This window comes from Struthio camelus, chromosome 2, assembly GCF_040807025.1.
Source record: "Struthio camelus isolate bStrCam1 chromosome 2, bStrCam1.hap1, whole genome shotgun sequence".
NCBI lineage: Eukaryota > Metazoa > Chordata > Aves > Struthioniformes > Struthionidae > Struthio > Struthio camelus.
The window spans coordinates 163702748-163715840 of NC_090943.1; the positions used below are offsets into that span (position 1 = coordinate 163702748).

Genomic DNA, 13093 nt, shown 5'->3' on the forward strand with positions numbered 1-13093 from the left:
GGCTGTCATGCCTTTGATCAGTCTTGGCCTTAAGGAATACTATGTCTTCAGTGTGACATCTCCTGTGAAACCTTTTTAAGGAAGGGCATGTTTGAGTGCTGCACTGAACAAAGCTTATATGCATCAGGTTGTAAGCACACAGGACCAGCTGGCGTACTTTAGATGAAACAGGAAATTGTAGAATAGTTTCAGATTTTGACAGTCTTAGATGTCACCTGAGGGGATGGACCTTTCCCAGGCTGCTGCATCCAATGCAAACTAGATAAAGTAACATCTTTATCACATTTTTTGAGGGAAAGGAGGGAAAGGAGGGAAAGGAGGGAAAGGAGGGAAAGGAGGGAAAGGAGGGAAAGGAGGGAAAGGAGGGAAAGGGAAAACCTATTAGGAGATGATGAGAACACACACAGCAGCTGGGAAGAGCCAGTGGGGTTTGGAGGCTGGCTGCAAGGGAAGCAGAGGAATTTGGGTGGGCTTTCGCAAGGGTACTGAATGGTGCCAGGAGAGCTTTGGAGGACTCTGAAGCAGAGAGAGGCATGGGACCTTTGTCTCTACCTCCCACGCTTAATGTCCTTCCTTTATCCCAGTTACCCCAGAGTGTAGGATGCCCACCTCTCCCATAAGACACAGACCCTACCTTCCCCTTAGCAACTACTTAGATTTATTCACATTTTTTCCAGGCAATAAGCAGAAACTTTCACTCCTCCCAACCCATGTTACTGCAGAACAAATGAGATAACTAGGCCTTAGTCCTAGCAGACAGTAGTGTGGGAAACTCAAGAGATATCGGAATTGATATGTGTTGGCAACAGCTGCTTCAATAAGTGCACTACTGCCACTTCGTATGGCAGTAACAATTGCCTTTCTAGACAAATACTGCAGAAAAGCTAAGTTTTGTGCATCTCGAACTGCATATCCCTAAACTTTAATCCTTCTGCGCCTCAGTTCAAAAGAGGTAAAAAAAAAAGTGTTATTTAAAGCGAACTAACACATCACATTTTTTGAAGTGCTCAGATAAGTATTGATCAGCACTATGCAGAAGTCCACAAGGAAATTAAGTATTAAAAGTAAAATTTGAGTAGGTAATATGTGTTCCATTGGGACACACAGTGAACAGCAAAGAGCAAACAAAATAGAGAGTACCTGCTCATTTGGTAAACACTAACTGTTATGTGCCATGCCTAAAATGGGGCGAAGTCCAAGTGGAAGTAAGAATATGTGATCAGGTAAACACAGTGCAAATCTCAGCACTTGAATCTGAGGAGGAAATTAAGGAAGCACACGCCACCTTCTGGTATTTTTTAAATTGAGCTCAGCAATTTATCTCCAACATAGTAAATTTGCAGAAAAATGCAATTCTGATATATATGCCAAATAATTACGACTGTAAAAAATGAAAGAAAATGCGTCATGCTGGATTTATATTGATACTTTTAAATTGAAATCTATTGAGGGTTTTGCTCCATATAGCATTATTTCAAAATTGACCTCTTGCAGTTCAATGAAGAAGCATGTCTGAGCCAAGCAAAGGGCACGCTGAACAACTTTCATTAACTGACAACAACTAACAGGCTCATGGGTGCCAATGGGAGCTTTACTGAGTGGGTAGGTTTGCAGAGATTCTCCAAATAAACAGTAAGTGGTGACAACAGTAACAACTTTTTCAAAACAAGTACTTATTTATATACCATATATACAGACTTTATATTGTTATATTAACTAGCTCAAAAGTAAGACACATGTACCCCCAAACAGAAGAGAGAGAGAGCAAGAGAGTATACAGGAAAGAATAGGATGATCTATTGGGTCACACCTGCATGACATGCCACCCAATAGGCAGGGGTGAGCCAAAACTCACTAAGGCAGGGGTGAGCTGAACCTCACTAAGACCATAGTGGTCTTGAATTTTATGAGAATGGAGCTTCAAACCCAAACCCTGGAGAAGTGGTACACCCATACTTACATGCCCCCTAGAAAAGGGGTCACCTGGGTGTTGCATCAGATGGTGGTCCCAGCCAGCATCCCAGCTGAGGGAGGGGGGCAAAGTAAGGCCCCATTTGGTGGCAGTGGCCAGCTACTGCCATTCAGATCCTCTTGCAGTCATTGATGATTCCACCGCTCCTGGTGTCTTCGGCTGGAGTCTGGCCTTCAAAAAAGGCTGCCAAGCTCCTCCAAACCTTCACAAAGGCCACTTGCGCTGCTCCAGCTCAACCTTCCCCACTCTTCAGTTGCTCATCCCAAACTCCCTAGCAGGCTGCTCTATTTATATAGGGTTACGCAAATTGGCGAGTGTGGTCATTAACCAGTCAGGAAGGTATTTTCTGATCCTTCATTTGCATATTACAGAACCTTCAAAATGATTGACAGATGGTAGGCGGTTACTAGAGACTCTTCCTGTCCAATCATGCCTCACGGCTGCAGCGGGTGGTTTGACCAGGGATATGCAGAGTCACTCAGAGGTCGCTCTTTGTAGTTGCGGGGAGGCCGGACTGCCACATGACCTAAGAAAATATGCAGAGTTAAAGCATTATAAATCAGCTGAATAAAAATTTTTTGGATTTACTTGACATCAGAGAAAGAGGAATTTATTTTTTCAAAACATTAACATTACGTGTGAGTTGATCCAAGTCATTCATTAGCTACCTCTACACTCAGTATTTCCACATGAATACTATTTCTTTACCATATTTTTTAATATATCGGTGTAGGAATTTTAAATGATCGATGAAGAAAAGCCAGAAATTCTATTACACAAAGCATTGCAGTGACACCATGAAATTAATTGACTGGTTATAATTGCTATGTATATTAAGGATAATCTCCCTACGAACAGTAGTAGGTTTCTGTCCTCTTTCTAGAACACTAGTGAGTGTTAGCAGGTACTTCTTAGAGGTATCAGCTAACAACAGAGGAATGGTGAGATTCCTGGGCCTCAGAGCCTGTCCCTAGAATAAGAAAGGAGATGGTTTAACGAGTATAGATGACCCCCTGAAGTTCAACCAGGAGCAAAGTTCAATCCGTGCTCCTATCTTCTAGTGCTACTTCATTTCTCATCATGCCATTGATTCACAGTCCCATTCTCCTCCCTGCATCCACCCGTGAGACTTTCTTCTTGCCACAGAAATCGTAGGCCCATTCTTCAGACTCCTGTCCCTGTCTTCCCATTTCTGAATCCCAGACTTCCCTGTAATCTCTTTACCCAGCTCTTGCCAGGCCCTCCATTTTCTGGCTCCGTGTGCTCAGTCTCTTTGTCATCAAGGTAATGTCTCTCCAGCCCTGTTAGAACTACTTTTTCTGTCCTCATTGGTTTCCATTACTTTTTTTTTCAGGCTTTTCTAACAAACTGTGTCCCAGCTCCTCAGCTCTTTGACCTTCTCTTCTCCTTGTATATTGGTTCTTGCCATTATTATTATCATTATTATTATTATTATTATTTTTAACAATACATAAATTTTAGGTTTAAGTGAACCTTATGTCTTTACCTTTGCAAGAGATTTCATACAGATAGCTTAATATAGTCATTGCTTCAAACTGGAACTACGTCATGTAATAGGTTAAAGAAAAATGAAATATGCTTTGGGATGGAAAGGGATGAATCTCCTATTTAGTTTTGATCCCAGATCTTAAGTAGTTAACATTTTAGCTCCCTACCTTGTATTTTCATATTACAACATTTCAGTTTTTTCACATTGTGATTTTATGCACACTTGTCCCACATTCCTCTCTAAATTTTTTCATTTACTTTTAATATGTGCTTGGATTAATTTTTAACATCCTAAAACAGCATGCCACTTGGCTTTAAACCAGCAGAATGCCATTTACTTCAGGATAATCCTGACAGTTCATACAAGCTGAGATTTGAAACGAAGTATTTTTTCCCAGCAGACTCTCTCCCACAGACCTTTTAGAAACTTAGTTGATTATTATAGTGGATATGACATGCCTGATAGGAGAACCTTTCTCCAAAAGGTATTAATAGGAACCTGGTTTTCGTGGGTTCATCCTACATAGCAATATCTCCACTGCAATAATACCAACTCCTCCCTTCTTTTCATCATGACCTTACTCAACCGCTAATACCTTTCGCAGCCCTCCCACGTTCTCTCACAGCCATCTGGGAAAAAGGCAGCACGTGTCAGGCCTGGCTCAGAGAGTTACATCAGTGCTGTTTGGCTAGCTAGTAAACAGAGCATTACTGACCCGAGGCCAGTCCAAACAGCAAAAAACAAAACAAAACAAAAAAACCCTGTGGAGTTCATGTGATACTTTCTTCTCTCAATGAGGTCAGTATTTCAGCTCGTTTTTGTCTAACCTATGGAAAATTCTCATGAAACCTACAAAAGCATATTACCTATGAGACTTCTATTTGTGTCAACTGTGGTTGCAATTGGCCTGCTGGTTCCTGACTTATTAAGGACTGACAGACAGTGTGACTGTATAAGCCTTAGAAACCAAGGAAAAAGAAATAAAAATAAATTGCACAGAACATAATGTATGTTGTTTTTTTACCAGTAACATGGAATAAATATTCTTTGTAGCAAAAATGGAGCACACTCATTCTTTTCTATAGGATTTTAATCAATTCTCAAAGAAAATCTAGTTGAGACCAGAAACAGAAGAGAATAATTAGATTCTATTTTTGGATGTTATAGTAATCAAAAATTTTGACATTATTCTCCTATTTCATAGGAAAGCGAAGAGAATGCCTCAGGGGAAGACATGCAGAATATGCTGAGGTACATCAGCTCTGTGGAATGGGATTGGGAACTTGACTAATATATAATGTCATTGATTTGGAATAAGAAAAAACTGAACTGTGATCAAGTGGGAGTCATATATCTAATTAGCTCACCTTATAACACTTTAGGAACTCTGAATTTCACATGCAATATTTAATACATCACATCACCACCCACTCTGTATTGTTGAAGGTTCTGTTATTTCATTCCCCTCCTGTGCTCCAGTTGGAAAAGCAAATTAAATTTTAATAACACAGCCCTCATTTAAATATAGTATTATAAAATCGTTTACCTTGTCGGAACACTACCAACCCTAAAAATAGAATTTATCAGTTGTTCCAACTGGTACAAAAAATTATGACTGCAAACACTTCAAATGACAAGAAAAGTATGAAAGTACGTAATTTGGTGTAATTAGAATGTCTCTTTCCTTGTTTAATAAAGTTATTAGAAAGCCTCTTTGACTTTAAGGGGATTAATGGCTTAAAAAAACAAAGCATCTGTGGATCCTTTATGTTGTAAACTATTACTTGTCTTCAAAAACATATATGTATATATATCATATCAGAACTTTGCTTACGCATGTGGAGATTCTGCAATATAAACTTCTTCAATTTTCACATGGAATTTATTCTTTAAGTATATACGGCCATAATTTTCAAAAGTATTTGGGGATCTTGGAAGCAATTTTACGAGTCTTGCTCTGAGACATCTGCAAGATGCTAACTTTTCTGACAGTGGCTGCTCAGCACTTTCTGAGAATTTCTAAAAAACTGTAATCATTCCAATCTATTTTTGCTGTCCCTCTGGCAGCTGTCTTCCTAGTGAGCATAGCTGTCACTAAGATCTCTTGTTTCAGAAGAGACTGGAGAAAAATCTACCAGGAACTGCTGGATGGTTTGCGGGGCTGAATCTGCATGAACTCCTTGCTCTGTTTTTAGGGCTGCTAAGTGTAATCAGTTTGCATCCACTATGCCGCCTGCTAAAATGAACAATGACAGAGTAAATTCCTTTGTATAGGCCCTGAGGATCTGATCTCTGTAGTCCATCCACTCCGGGTAGAAATACTTTCTGTCATCAACTATATTTGCCTGTTAACAAAATATTGTAATTAAATACCTGTTTACAGAGTTAGAGGTAACCTCTTGTGTATATGAGGTTGGAAAAATGTGCTACAAAATAAATATTAACAAAATTATCATTTAATGGCAATTGATTGTAAAGATAACAATTATTCAATTAAATGCACGTGAGTGGTTTGCTTTACTGGTGGCAGGGCAAGCTATGTAGTTATTGCTATGATAATTACCTTTTTTCACTATCGAAAGCCAGAATTAATTGCTTTTATTGTTCCATATAATGTAGTGGTGAGCAGATGTAAACTCATAGATCAAGCTTTTACTGGCTACTGTTGACAAGTACTGTACATTTTCTCATCTATTTTCCTCTATCTACATTAAAACTATGTGAAATTAAATTGGCTGTATGTTTCTCATTCTAGCATAAAATTAACATAACTCTGTGCCATTCCTGCCTTACACTGTTGTCAAGAGTACATTAATTCCTCTGAGATTTTTTTCCCTTAAAACTCCTTGTAAAGAGCTGTCATACTCTTAGACCATCTAATGCCAACTATTCATGTCTGTTACCCTTTTGAACCTCCACTGGATTCTTCAACTGAGGTAGTTTTTGCTGCTTGCTGCAGATACTGAACATTTCATTGTACTTTTATGTGAATTAGAAATCTAATTAGAAAAAAATGAATCACTACTGCCAACACTGCTACTACCATAGGTCCAAAAGGTTTAAGAAATGTTGGAGTAAAACTAGTCAGTCTGGCTATAAATTAGCCATGCAGCAATTTCATAGGTGCACAATTAAATTTCTTCTTAATCTCATAGGGTAATTTGATTATGACCTTAGATATGGTCAAGGAATAAGGTCCCTCTTTCATTGACAGTGAAAAATTGGTGTTGTGTTAGAAAGGTGGCTGCACACTCTTCTGGTGTCTTCAATGAAAAGAAAAATTCATGCAATCTACAATTAAATTTGCTATCTATAACATGATATATAAGAAAGCTCACAGAGAATCAACACATACATAATAACACGCTACAGCTCTCTGCCCTGCTATATTTTGAAACTGAATTAGGAAAACAATTATTTTAAATAACAGTAGCACATAGGATAAAAGCTTTATTGACTTTTTCATAGAATATTACTTACTACATAGTTGATATAATAACATCATTAAAAAAAAACACCTTTCTTCAAACAAACTATAATTGCAAAATATTGCATTTATTTTATGACTTTGCCTTTATAAGCTGTAAGATTTTACTGTATCATATTTTAATCATAGGAATATTACAATTTTTTTTTATTATCACAGTGGTGAAGAAATTTTTGGTACCTTAGAAATAAAAACACCTATTAAGACTAAGACTTTATAAGTGCTAGAGCTGTGGATTTAAAGGTTAAATTAAATACAAATGCAAGAAAATTTTCAGAAAGCCTCATTTGTTTATTTAGTCCGTTCAGTGGAAATAAAATCACTTATCATGAATACGTCTTGCAAAACATGACTTTAAGTCTTTGGCAGCTAGCAGAAGGAATACCTTTTAGATTTTCTGTCCAATTTCATTTACTTTTGTTACAAGTATTATCAAATACAATTGCAATAAAAAGACCTCGACAGAATACTTATTTCCATTTTTGTGTATAAAAATAAGTCTACCTGATATTTATAAATGTTGGCAACGAAATACAAAGAGGAAAATATTTAAAAAAAAACCCCGAGAGAATAAAAGGAATTACATACAGACACAGCAGCTGTAATGTAGGACAAGTAAAAGAAACTTTGTTTAAAATTGCCTTTATTATATCTTAAACCAGAACAAATAGAATAATCAGGACACATTACTCACAGTGTTGCATTTAAAACTTTGAGTAGCGGCTGAATGAACGTAAACCTGGCTTGACATTTCTCTCATTCAGATGAGTCATCTGTACTAGTAACTGCCAGCATTCTCCTGCAACCATATGGTATGACAGGGATGTTGGAGCTTACACCCCCTCATCCACAGCTAATGGGAGAATGAAGCAAAAACCATGTGAATGAGAAACTTCAGGAAAGCGAGCAGGCTGCCTGCAGCTGATCGACGTTGGACTGGAGCAACAGTCTTCAGCCCTGAAGCTACACCGGACACAATGAGTCGAGCTGAGACCATGATTGTGGAGTTCACTTCTACTTTTGGCAGAGGGGAAATTTATCAATTATTTCTCTTTCAAAAATAAGGCAGGAGGATTACTATCACCAGCTATACTAAACTAAGGACAAATATAGCTATAGATACATAGAAATATCTCACTGGTGTCCACTGCTGTCTGAAATACTTATAAATAGAACTCTAAACCCAAAGTGTTATGCTTTACAGGCAGTGACTCAATACACAAACCTATAAAAGGCAAGTTGTTCATTTTTTACTATTTTCACTACATTCAGCCCCAAGAATTGAAAACTGTAAGGGGCATTTCAGAAATCATATGAACAAATAAAAAGGATGTTCTTTAGCTTACTCCTTTGACTCCTCCAGTTGTCCCCATATGTGTGACGCTGTGAAAGCGCTGTCCGTTTTCCCAACCTTACAACGTTTCTGCATACCGCTGAAGACTGTGTGAGGCATGGGCACTTCTCACCTCCCGTCTACCTTGTTAAAGGATTATTTGCAAGAAACCCCTGAACTAGTAAACACTGATCCTGCTTCTACTACTGATGAAAGAAAACCATCTCAAACCACGTGAGAAAATGCCAGTATTTCACCAGCTATATCACCAGCAAACCTGAACTCAGTGAAATATGTAACATCTCAAGAAGGTCTTGGCTGAGAGCTAAATTCAGAGAAGCCCTGGGACACTTCCAGGTGACAGCTGGGCTGCCACTCCGTCCCTCAGAAAAGCTATCTACCGTGAAAATAACGAGCTATAAAATAAACACAGTGGCAAATAAACACTTCAGATTCCTCCTTGCTTGCCTGCACAGCCAAGCATCAAACACACCAAACCCTGAGGCCGCCCGCAGCCGCCAACAACCAAACCGTTACGGTTTGAAGCCGCCCTTGAGGCGGCACGTGACCGCGGGCTGGCCACGCCCCAGGAACGGCCGGCGGCGGCGGGGGGCGGGGCCGCCCTCCGGCCGGCGGGCGGTGTGAGCTGCCCCGCTCCCCTCCGCCTCCAGGCGCCCGTTAGTCTCCGCCGCAAGGGATGCGGGGAGTTGTGGCCGCCGCCGGCGCTTTCCGCCCTCCCCGCCGGCGTCTCGCCCCGCTGAGAGAGAGCTTCTTTCGCCACAGCCGGGGCGTGGGGTGGAGGGTGGGGGGGGCTGCTTCTACGGACGTGACTTCTCTAATGGCTGGCGTGAAGGCGGGGGTGGGCAGGGAAAGGCCTTGGGGGGGGGGGGATCTGGCAGGGAACTACAACTCCCAGGATGCACTGCGGCGCCAGGCACGTTAAGGGGAGGGGGGAGGGGGGAAGATGGCGGTTACTAAACAGAGCCGGAGAGGTGGTTGAGGTGAGTGTGGCGGAAGCCAGGAGGAAGCGTTTTTCCTTGTTTTGACCCTCACGGCCCTCTCCTTTTCACGCTCTTCCGATCTCTTTCCCGATTTTGGGGCGTGAGGCGGCCGCGACAGGCGGGCTGGGCGGGCGGGCGCTGAGGGAGAGGCTGTGGAGGAAGGCGCAGGGGTCAGGGCGCCGGCCGACCTGCTGCAGGACTCTTTCTTGGTAGCGGTGTGGGGGTGGGAGATCCCCAGGACACCGCTTCAGCCCGTACCCCCGCGTCCCCTCGCCGCACACGCGCTGGTTATCGCCCTGACACCCGGCTCCTGCTGTGCTGAGGGCGCTGCTGAGCGTCGTTTCGGGTGGGCAGGCCCTGCCCGGTGCTCTCTGCCGTCCGCCCGGCCCCGCTGCCCCCCAGGAAAGGTGCCACGGAGAGCTCGTAGCATAGATCTCATCCTCCCCTGTCTGTCTCAGGTGAGCGCCTAAGCTCTCGCCACCGTTGTATGGTGCCTGTGTGTCACGCACTCGAAAGTGAGAGGCCAATTAGTCATAAAGCAAAACCTGGTCAGTAATCGGTCTTGCCTCAGATGTGGTCAGGCATCCCACTGTCATCACTGTATCACCAGTGTAGGGATGGAGGACTGTGGCTTTCAAGTTCTTTGGGTTTGATTTTCTTCAAATGGACCATAACACAAGGCTATCTTACTAAGCATTAACAAAATAGTGTAATAGGACTACACTGTGAGTGTTCTTAAAATAGTTTCTTTTTTTTTAATTTAAAATTATTTACATGCTTTTCTGCTGCTGTCAGGGCCTCTATCATTAGCAATACCTGGCAGGTTATGGCCGTTCTAATGGATGACCAGTACTGGATGGATTTCCCAGGTTGCTATACTTATCAGTGAGGGTGCCACATACAGCTGTGCTTTGGATAACAGGAATCTAGGTCGACGAATCTAGTTATATGACAGCTTTTTTTTTTTTCTTTAAGCTTGATATATCTAGGGGCATATCCTTTGGAACTTTAAGCTGAGACACCAGAAAGACAGACTCCTAGAGTGGGTTGTAGGATCTCTGCCCTGCTAGAGAAATTATAGAAAAGACTATTAGCCTGTGACCGAGAACCTGAGTTCTAACTCCTCTATAAAAATCAAATTAGTTAACCTGGAAGTTAAACTTTTTAAAGCTAAATCAGATATTTCCTCACTGCAAGTTCAGTAGGTAAGCTAAAATCATAGTAACAGACAAGCCTTATTTGGCAAGGTATACGTAATTTCTACCTTAAGCCTCTATGATGTGCTCAAAATACTTTGAAATCTCTTGTTTTACAACTTGGAGGCCTGTAGCTAGTGGTGTCCCCCGGGGTCAGTCCTGGGTCCAGTCTTGTTCAATGTATTCATCAATGACCTGGAGGAAGGGACAGAGTGCACCCTCAGCAAGTTTGCTGATGATACCAAACTGGGGGGAGAGGCTAATACACCAGAAGGCTGTGCTGCCATTCAGGGGGACCTGGAGAGGCTGGAGAGGTGGGCAGAGAGGAACCTCCTGAAGTTCAACACAGGCAAGTGCAAGGTCCTGCCCCTGGGGAGGAATAACCTCCTGCAGCAGGACAGGCTGGGGGCTGACCTGCTGGAAAGGAGCTCTGCAGAGAAGGACCTGGGAGTCCTAAGTTAAGCATGAGGCAGCAGTGTGCCCTTGTGGCCAAGAAGGCCAAAGGGATCCCGGGCTGCATGAGGCAGAGTGTTGCCAGCAGGTGGAGGGAGGTGATCCTGCCCCTCTCCTCAGCCCTGGTGAGGCCTCACCTGGAGTGCTGTGTCCAGTTCTGGGCTCCCCAGGACAAGGGAGACATGGCACTCCTGGAGAGAGTCCAGCGGAGGGCTCCAAAGATGATTAGAGGGCTGGAGCACCTCTCCTATGAGGAAAGACTGCAAGAGCTGGGCCTGTTGAGCCTGGAGAAGAGAAGATTGAGAGGTGATCTCATGAATGTGTACAAGTATGTGAAGGGGGAGTGTCGAGAGGATGAGGCCAGTCTCTTCTCCGTGGTGCCCAGCAACAGGACAAGGAGCAATGGGCGGAAACTCAAACGCAGGCAGTTCCATCTGAACCTGAGAAAAAACTTCTTGACTGTGAGGGTGACAGAGCACTGGAACAGGTTGCTCAGAGAGGTAGTGGAGTCTCCTTCGCTGGAGATATTCAAAACCCGTCTGGACACAGTCCTGCTTAATGTACTCTAGGTGACCCTGCTTGAGGAGGGAGGTTGGACTAGATGATCTCCAGAGGTCCCTTCCAACTTTGGCCGTTCTGTGATTTGATGAACTTCAATATACAGGACATTTTGCTGGAAGACTCAGTGTACTCAGTGGCTGAGGCTTAGTGGGTAAAATTTCCTTTTGAAATTAATAGTTTGATATTGAAATAGTGATTGTACAGCCCTGATACATGGGTAGGCTTACACCTAAGTTTTGTATAATCGTTTTACTAACACCGTTGTATATTAGTTTAAAGAATGTTGCTAGAATTGGATTGACTGCTGATTCAGGGGAGAGCTCTCAAAAATGGCAAGTAGAATATAATGTTTGTACATAATATATAATGGAAGACAATTATTTTCCTTTTATGTTTGATGCAGCGTTATGAAAATGTTTGCCGTTAATGCTGAACATTAACTTCTCTCTAGTTCTGACTTAAACTTGTGCAGCAGAAAAGAAATAAATGTTACCCTTCCTATAAGTGGGAGGAGGCACTGGAATACCAGTCAGATTTAGCAGTCCTTCAGGTATTATGAAAGAGGACCATGCTTTTAATTATAAAATCTAAATTACAAAATGCACAGGTTACAAACTGCACCTGTTGGTATCACTGGCTTTTAATTGGCCATCCTAAGGCTGTAATGGAATAGTTCGTGGAAAATTAAATTACTATATCGTTTTTAAACCACTTCTAATATTTTTTTAGATATGTACAAATTAGTCATCATTCCTTTGGAGTACAGCAAAAGGCTTTTTTTTTTTTTCTTTTACACCTGACTTTAGCAACATATTTAGGGAAAGGAGCGATGCCTTTACTTTTTCAGTGAAAGGGATACTGAGTGCAACAGTGGTCTTTAAGATGGTGGCAGAGGTTGGAAAGGGACTCTTATTTAACATGCAGGGTTTTCTCTGGTCTCAAAACCATCTACTTAAGACTGAGTTCTCTAAGCTGAGGCAACACAAATGCTTATCAGGATATACCTTTTTAGATGAGCCAGCTAGGATGAGAGAACCGTTACCTACATTAATATAGCCAAGCTCGTGTGTGTCATTGCTTCTGGTACCTGACAAAGCTAATTCAAAGTGAAGTCAGGTAATTGCATAATGCTATTGAAATCTGTCTTAAATTGCATTTTTTTTTGGATCCTGGAAATTGTAGTTGGAGTCTTAATTGATTATGTTTAAAAATGAGCATGTGACTTTTTAACCTTGCATGTCCTTGGCTGTTTGCCTATCTTCAAAATTAAATGTCCTGATCGATTTTAAAGCTAGGGAATATGCAGGGAGAAAAAAATGATGCAAAAATTAAATTTTTCAGCTCATGGTTCCCCAGCCTGGATCACCTGTCAGAGATGCTTAAAGCTTTACTCTCCTTTGGCTTAATTTGGGGGGATGGATGGGTGCCCAGCTGACAATCTCATTTTGAGTACTCAGAATCAAATGAATTATTTAGTGTTACATAATCAAGTAACCTAATGGTGGACTTGACTTCCTAAATGAAAATACAAAAGCCTAGGTATACGAACTTCTGTTTTTCACCTGTAACACAAGACTGTA

The 13093-nt window shown here is 41.7% G+C and overlaps 1 protein-coding gene across 16 annotated transcripts in view; it reads left to right on the top strand.

Annotated features, from left to right (window-relative positions):
* Positions 1–8972: 8972 nt before the first annotated feature.
* EFR3A (EFR3 homolog A) overlaps positions 8973–13093 on the top strand; it is an 89226-nt gene continuing 85105 nt past the window's right edge. For 9 of the 16 annotated variants that reach the window (XM_068933327.1, XM_068933333.1, XM_068933335.1 and 6 more), the window contains exon 1: positions 9227–9303. The gene's annotated coding sequence lies outside the window, so the exon portion shown is untranslated. Of the gene's footprint in view, positions 9762–13093 lie in introns of all 16 variants that reach the window. The other 7 variants (XM_068933328.1, XM_068933329.1, XM_068933326.1 and 4 more) reach the window with 5 other exon arrangements.